This window comes from Silene latifolia, chromosome 10, assembly GCF_048544455.1.
Source record: "Silene latifolia isolate original U9 population chromosome 10, ASM4854445v1, whole genome shotgun sequence".
Classification (NCBI taxonomy): Eukaryota; Viridiplantae; Streptophyta; class Magnoliopsida; order Caryophyllales; family Caryophyllaceae; genus Silene; species Silene latifolia.
The window spans coordinates 86528066-86536729 of NC_133535.1; the positions used below are offsets into that span (position 1 = coordinate 86528066).

General features: G+C 36.6%; 1 long non-coding RNA gene across 1 annotated transcript; it reads right to left on the bottom strand.

Annotated features, from left to right (window-relative positions):
• Nucleotides 1-5642: 5642 nt before the first annotated feature.
• Nucleotides 5643-8437, bottom strand: LOC141609053 (uncharacterized). The gene is made up of 2 exons (XR_012527171.1): nucleotides 8183-8437; nucleotides 5643-5847 (listed from the first exon to the last, which is right to left on the bottom strand). It is a non-coding gene; the product is annotated as an uncharacterized LOC141609053 (long non-coding RNA).
• Nucleotides 8438-8664: the final 227 nt, after the last annotated feature.

Genomic DNA, 8664 nt, shown 5'->3' on the forward strand with positions numbered 1-8664 from the left:
TATCCCTCGAATGACAATACAATAAAAGGTAGGTCTAAACAATCCTAATAAACCAACTACTAGGCCGAAGTGCTCGCTAGCTCACACATGTCTTCACCCCATGAATGCATCACTAATACCTGTCATTCATGTAAACATGAACGCCACAGTCAGTGGGGAGTAACTCAAGGTTCTCCCAGCCACAAAATGTCGAAACGAACATAACAAAGAACTAAAACATGTAAGTCATGTAAGACTCTTACAAAAACATGGATATCAAGTTTATGTTTAAACATGGTGATTAAATGAGATGGAACAAGATAGATCAACATTAACATGATAACGGTTAGACTATTCATGTGAGACAATTAAATAATATGAAAGACAAAAAAAACAGACACGGCCACTTAGCCACGAGCACGTATTTCAAGGAGATATGACCAAAGTAACCATCCAAATAATGCAAGACATTTATTACACTTAGACTATAATTTCCCCGGGTAGGACTACGATAATAATACGGTCCTAGTCTAAATCTGCAGATTCTCGGGTGTACATCCCGATTCGACGTGCGCCAGCACAGCACGCACCCAAGACTCGACTACTAAGGAGACCGAGTACCCCAATCGCGAAACAAAGACGAAAGTGGCGGAAAGACTAAGATAAGACTCACTTGCCAGAACAGCACAAGTGGCCAAAAGCCGTACTTGCCAGAACAGCACAAGTAGGCCAAACCGTACTTGCCAGAACAGCACAAGTAGGTCAAACCCGTGCTTGCCAGAACAGCACAAACAGGGCAAAAATGTATGTCAAGCTCATACGATGGTAATATGGCATTTCTACAAGAATACGACTCTTACAAGTAATTATTTATAATACCCTTTTCATGCTTGTAACATATAAATAAACATTTCATTTCATAATTATACATGCCGGTAAAATAAAATAAACAAGTACAACAATCAAGTACATGAGACGGGATTATTAATGTCACACTCATACTTATGGCTTGCATCTTACCACAAGTACGGATGGGAACATCAGTCCCGACGATCATACCGCAACTAGAGGGCCTATGGCTCACCCCTAGTGTCCGATAGGACCAAGACTCTCACAACCGAACAATACAAGACATTATCAGGGTATGACTCTTACCAGTACTTATAGTAAATATCTCGTACTTGTATTATATTAATAATTATTCCATTTCATAAACTAACATGCCGGTTAAGTAGAATATAATAAGCAATAATGAATAATCTACGTTATATGCAATCACGGGATAAATTATGACCAAGCTCATGAGACTCACTCATAAACCCAACATGTGAACCATCATAAGCCCAAACAAAGAAATAAAGTGAGCCCAACCAAATTAACAACACAAGCCCAAATAAATAAAAATTTCAAACCCAATTGTTAAAATCTAACAAGCCCCTTTGATAATTAACAAGTCCAAAAAAAATGGAATATGGAGAGCTCAACAATTTAATTTTATGAGCCCAACACCAAAACCGTACACACCTAGACAACAAACAGCAAGAGAAGGGGAGAGTATGGCTCAGACCGTGACCACAGCCGGGCCATCAGCCATGTCATGACCGCACAACCGCCAGCCACACCACCCTTCACCTTTCCCGCACAAACCCAGTCCTCAAAACAGGGGCAAGGCAGTCCAGAACATGGTATAAAACAGGCTTCGACAGACCGAAACCCGAGTTTAGCAATTCCCTTTAACAACCATGGCAAGACGGATTCACATTCCACTAACAAGACATGCTCATGTACTTATTTAAGACGGAAACTCAATAACTTACACACGACAACCACACCCAATATAGACCATACTGACCACTGAATGTCGCCAGAAACAGCCCATACGAGGCAGCGTCTTACTATTGTGCACATTACAAGTAGCTTTTCATATGTTAACAAAAGAGTGTTCTAACCAATAAGACATGTTTATGATATGTCCCTAATTATTCAAAGTGCACAGCTTTTCTAACTAAACCGAGTGCTTGCAATTCACAAAGTCCCAACAAATGCTCCGTATTTCATAAATATTCTTGTCTTAAGTTTCACTATTAGTTTGGTAATACTCAGATATGTTCTATGTATAACCCAAGTCAAGTTGCATCCGAAAGCAAATAAAATCGTCAAACAAATTCATTACCACTTTCCAAAGAAAAAAGCAGAACATTTGGATGCATAGCCGGATAGAAATTGTCATGTACAAAGCAAGCTCAAAACAGTCTTGAAAGACCACATAAACCGTTCCAAAACAGTCCAAATAAGAGCGCATTGAGACAGGGATTCGTCATATAGAGCACAAGACACTAAAATACCTCAAGTGAGCATACAAGTCGAGTATTATTCCGGACACATTCAACCATTCATATGAGGAAAGCATAAAGAACCAAACTTTATCTCACAAGAGCATGTAAAACGACCCATAGGACGAAATTTCGACATTTTTGTCGAGTAACCTATCACCGTTACCTGTTTATGAGCTCTTAAACGTCCAAGGAACCATCCAAGGGTGATTCTAACCCAAAAATGGAAGAAGTTAGTCCCGAAACCGCATCCCTTGAAAGACGACCGAAATGGAACATACGAAAGTTTGGCTCTTTTTTATATAGAAAGAAGGAGAATGAGGAGGGGAAGCTAATGGTACAAAAATAATGGAGTTTGGTTGAGAAATGAAGAAGGGATCTGAGCTTGGAGGTCAACCAAAATGGTGGTGTACGGGCTCTGTTGATTTGGTTGTTGTTGCTCTGTTCATACGAAAAAGAAGAAGAAAAGTGGGGTTGGGGACGCTTTATAACTACAACAATAATAGAGTACTAATCATAATACGTGTACTATGTAATAATATATAATAATCATAATAATAATAATAATAATAATATATAAATATGTATATAAAAAGGTAGAGTGTAAAATGTTAGGTGGGTGTGATGTGTTGTCGGATTCTGGTTGGTCCGGATTAAAGTAGGTACAAAGAGAAATGTGACGGTTTATAGCTAGACGGAAATTAAGACGGGAATTACTCTTATTACAGTCACTGTTACTGTCCGACCAAAAATATGTATACATATATTCTTATATAAATTATGACTCAAAGATATAATTTAATCGTACGTATTTTTATATAAATGAGCTTTAAAATATTACTTTTATAGAAATCGTATTTGAAATAAAATTATTTAAATTGAATAATTCAAAAATATAAAATAAAGGAATCAAACGGTTTAATAAATTTTAAATGTCAAAATGGGAAATTCGCGGGTGTTACAATCACCCTACCTTTTAAAAAGTTTCGTCCTCGAAACTTGAAGGTAGAAATGAAAGGTTATAAAAATGGAACTGAGCCTTTTTTTTTTTTTTTTTTTTTTTTTTTTTTTTTTTGAAATTGGTAACCAGCCATTTAAAATGTTACTCACTTGTAAGAATCAAAATTCTTTCAAAAGTTTCAAATAAAATTTTTCGACAGAACCCGATCGAAAATTAAATTATTTGCATAAATCAAAATCAAAATACTTTCAAAAACATTAATGAAGAGTTTTCAAAAGTATACGTCTCATTCATGGAACGAAATTGCTCTTGTTGTGCACACAAGAACGCTAACTTTCCAAGTCAAAGACAAATTTAAAACAAAAATCTCTCGCCGACAAGCGTAGAACAAGTTATTAAACGTCTCTAATAACGAGTTCTAACATCCGATCAACGTTAAAATCAAAAAAGAAAGGTAATTCACTCAAATTTTCTTTTGCAAAAGTCAAAATAGAAATGAAGATTTCACTTTTAAACTCATAAAGGAGTCAAGTTCCTGAAAATATGATATTAAACTTTGTCAAAGAAATCATAAATAGATCGAAGTTATCAGAAATTGGGTAAAAACTTAAAGAAATCTCGAGTTTAGCAATCAAAATTATGACAAATGAGTTTATACTCAAGGAATGAATAGGGAACTAAATCAAATTTTCATTTTCAAATCTTTAAAATAGGGTAGGTTTTGCAAAAGTAACATAAACTTTTAACAACGAATCAAAATTGGTAGCTTGAAATGTTTAGAAATTTTACGAAGTGAAAAGTAACTTAGACAGCATAGAAACAATGTACGCTAAGAGAGTTCAAACTTAACTCATCAAAAGAGTTATGATCAATTTCATAGGGCAAGGTTCAAAATTAAAATCAACAAGGATGTCAAAGATAGAGCTTTATAGGTTACTAGCATCAAACTTAAAAGGGGAGTGTGATGAAGCAAGGAAAAGGGGTATGAACGGTAACGCTTATGATCAAAGAAGAAGGGAGATTAGACAACAAGAAAAAGCCAGGTACTCAATCCTGAAACAACAACATCATCCTAAACGGTTATGAAAACTTCCTAACAACAAAACCTATAATCACAACACTCCCAAAGATTTCCTCAAAACACTCATGTTACATCATCCTAATCTGTTCCCTAAAACAGGGTACTCCACTATAAGTGTGATCTCACCACTCCAAATCCTCAAACATCTACAAACCACTTCCACCAGATCAAAGTCAAGGTTTCCAACAAAGCTATACTCATATCCTACTAGTGTCAACCATACTATTATCCTTTCTAGCTACTAAAACAAGCGCTAGGACTTCCCAACAATGTAGCTTAGTCTCACTCTCATACCATACCTCAAGCAGTAAACAAGATCACTCACTTAGACCAACTAATAATCCCACAATTAGCATTTATCACATGGTAACATATACATTAAACCCTCTTATCCAAAGCAACTACGAAAGCCAATCACAAACTCGACTTACTTAGTCAATCCTACATCCTCAAATCCACCATTCAATTTCATCCACCTTAGGTCAAGTACTAAGCACTAGTATCCCAAACATAAACAACAAAGTTAAGTTTTATAACCTTAGTAACCAATGCAACTCACACTTGACACACAAAATCCACCAATCAAATATACTACTTTATCAAGGAACTAGGTATAAGAATCATTAAGTATGTCTCATCACACTACCTAAGTCTTTCCAACATCAAATCCTCTCAAAACCAGGATTAAGGGTCAAACAAAACAATCTCCTCAAAAGTCAGATTTTCCACCAAGGTCAACATTCCTCAAAAGAAAGAGTACTATCAAAAAGGCGTTAAGTAAGGATAAGCAAGGAACAAAGAACAAGTTAGGGGTATAAGAGTAGATTTCAAAATAAAAGAGAAGAGAGTTTAGAAGAAGGATAAGCATCAAGAGATAGAGTATAAGGCAAGATACACAAAGAGTGAGAAATATCTTCGGGGAAGTAGGAGCATTCTTCAAAGGTTGAACAAATCTTCAATCCTTGGCTATAGGCACCAAATCTTGATCTTCACGTTGGTAGGTTTACGGTTATTGATCCAAGGGCACAATAATTATTAAATGACAATGAATATACATGTTAGAACCTAACAAAGAGCAAACACACTACAGACTACCACCTTAGGTCCTTAAGTCTACCCATCTCTCATTCATTATTCAAGGTCAAGTTCAAATTTAAATTTGGGGTACACGTGTGTGCGTCGGGAGCAACATAGGCTCTGATACCAACTGTGAACCCCCGCAATAACGCGGAAAATATAACTAATAAAATGCGAAATTTTTGAAAACTTTTAAAATTTAAAGCGCGGGTTCACCAAAATCTAAAACATAAATAAAGAGTGCGGAAATAAAGATTTTAAATTATACAAACGTGATAGTCGAGGTGAGGGAAAATATATCCCTCGAATGACAATACAATAAAAGGTAGGTCTAAACAATCCTAATAAACCAACTACTAGGCCGAAGTGCTCGCTAGCTCACACATGTCTTCACCCCATGAATGCATCACTAATACCTGTCATTCATGTAAACATGAACGCCACAATCAGTGGGGAGTAACTCAAGGTTCTCCCAGCCACAAAATGTCGAAACGAACATAACAAAGAACTAAAACATGTAAGTCATGTAAGACTCTTACAAAATCATGGATATCAAGTTTATGTTTAAACATGGTGATTAAATGAGATGGAACAAGATAGATCAACATTAACATGATAACGGTTAGACTATTCATGTGCGACAATTAAATAATATGAAAGACAAAAAAAACAGACACGGCCACTTAGCCACGAGCACGTATTTCAAGGAGATATGACCAAAGTAACCATCCAAATAATGAAAGACATTTATTACTCTTAGACTATAATTTCCCCGGGTAGGACTACGATAATAATACGGTCCTAGTCTAAATCTGCAGATTCTCGGGTGTACATCCCGATTCGACGTGCGCCAAAGACAAAGACGCACCCAAGACTCGACTACTAAGGAGACCGAGTACCCCAATCGCCAGAACAGCACGAAAGTGGCGGAAAGACTAAGATAAGACTCACTTGCTAGAACAGCACAAGTGGCCAAAAGCCGTACTTGCCAGAACAGCACAAGTAGGTCAAACCCGTGCTTGCCAGAACAGCACAAACAGGGCAAAAATGTATGTCAAGCTCATACGATGGTAATATGGCATTTCTACAAGAATACGACTCTTAAAAGTAATTATTTATAATACCCTTTTCATGCTTGTAACATATAAATAAACATTTCATTTCATAATTATACATGCCGGTAAAATAAAATAAACAAGTACAACAATCAAGTACATGAGACGGGATTATTAATGTCACACTCATACTTATGGCTTGCATCTTACCATAAGTACGGATGGGAACATCAGTCCCGACGATCATACCGCAACTAGAGGGCCTATGGCTCACCCCTAGTGTCCGATAGGACCAAGACTCTCACAACCGAACAATACAAGACATTATCAGGGTATGACTCTTACCAGTACTTATAGTAAATATCTCGTACTTGTATTATATTAATAATTATTCCATTTCATAAACTAACATGCCGGTTAAGTAGAATATAATAAGCAATAATGAATAATTTACGTTATATGCAATCACGGAATAAAGTATGACCAAGCTCATGAGACTCACTCATAAACCCAACATGTGAACCATCATAAGCCCAAACAAAAAAAATAAAGTGAGCCCAACCAAATTAACAACACAAGCCCAAACAAATAAAAATTTCAAACCCAATTGTTAAAATCTAACAAGCCCCTTTGATAATTAACAAGTCCAAAAAAAATGGAATATGGAGAGCTCAACAATTTAATTTTATGAGCCCAACACCAAAACCGTACACACCTAGACAACAAACAGCAAGAGAAGGGGAGAGTATGGCTCAGACCGTGACCACAGCCGGGCCATCAGCCATGTCATGACCGCACAACCGCCAGCCACACCACCCTTCACCTTTCCCGCACAAACCCGGTCCTCAAAACAGGGGCAAGGCGAGTCCGAACATGGTATAAAACAGGCTTCGACATCAAACCCGAGTTTAGCAATTCCCTTTAACAACCATGGCAAGACGGATTCACATTCCACTAACAAGACATGCTCATGTACTTATTTAAGACGGAAACTCAATAACTTACACACGACAACCACACCCAATATAGACCATACTACGACCACTTTGAATGTCGCTGAAATGCTTGACCATACGAGGCAAAATTGTCTTACTATTGTGCACATTACAAGTAGCTTTTCATATGTTAACAAAAGAGTGTTCTAACCAATAAGACATGTTTATGATATGTCCCTAATTATTCAAAGTGCACAGCTTTTCTAACTAAACCGAGTGCTTGCAATTCACAAAGTCCCAACAAATGCTCCGTATTTCATAAATATTCTTGTCTTAAGTTTCACTATTAGTTTGGTAATACTCAGATATGTTCTATGTATAACCCAAGTCAAGTTGCATCCGAAAGCAAATAAAATCGTCAAACAAATTCATTACCACTTTCCAAAGAAAAAAGCAGAAAATTTGGATGCATAGCCGGATAGAAATTGTCATGTACAAAGCAACCTCAAAACAGTCTTGAAAGACCACATAAACCGTTCCAAAACAGTCCAAATAAGAGCGCATTGAGACAGGGATTCGTCATATAGAGCACAAGACACTAAAATACCTCAACTGAGCATACAAGTCGAGTATTATTCCGGACACATTCAACCATTCATATGAGGAAAGCATAAAGAACCAAACTTTATCTCACAAGAGCATGTAAAACGACCCATAGGACGAAATTTCGACATTTTTGTCGAGTAACCTATCACCGTTACCTGTTTATGAGCTCTTAAACGTCCAAGGAACCATCCAAGGGTGATTCTAACCCAAAAATGGAAGAAGTTAGTCCCGAAACCGCATCCCTTGAAAGACGACCGAAATGGAACATACGAAAGCTTGGCTCTTTTTTATATAGAAAGAAGGAGAATGAGGAGGGGAAGCTAATGGTACAAAAATAATGGAGTTTGGTTGAGAAATGAAGAAGGGATCTGAGCTTGGAGGTCAACTAAAATGGTGGTGTACGGGCTCTGTTGATTTGGTTGTTGTTGCTCTGTTCATACGAAAAAGAAGAAGAAAAGTGGGGTTGGGGACGCTTTATAACTACAACAATAATAGAGTACTAATCATAATACGTGTACTATGTAATAATATATAATAATAATAATAATAATAATAATAATAATAATAATAATATATAAATATGTATATAAAAAGGTAGAGTGTAAAATGTTAGGTGGGTGTGATGTGTTGTCGGATT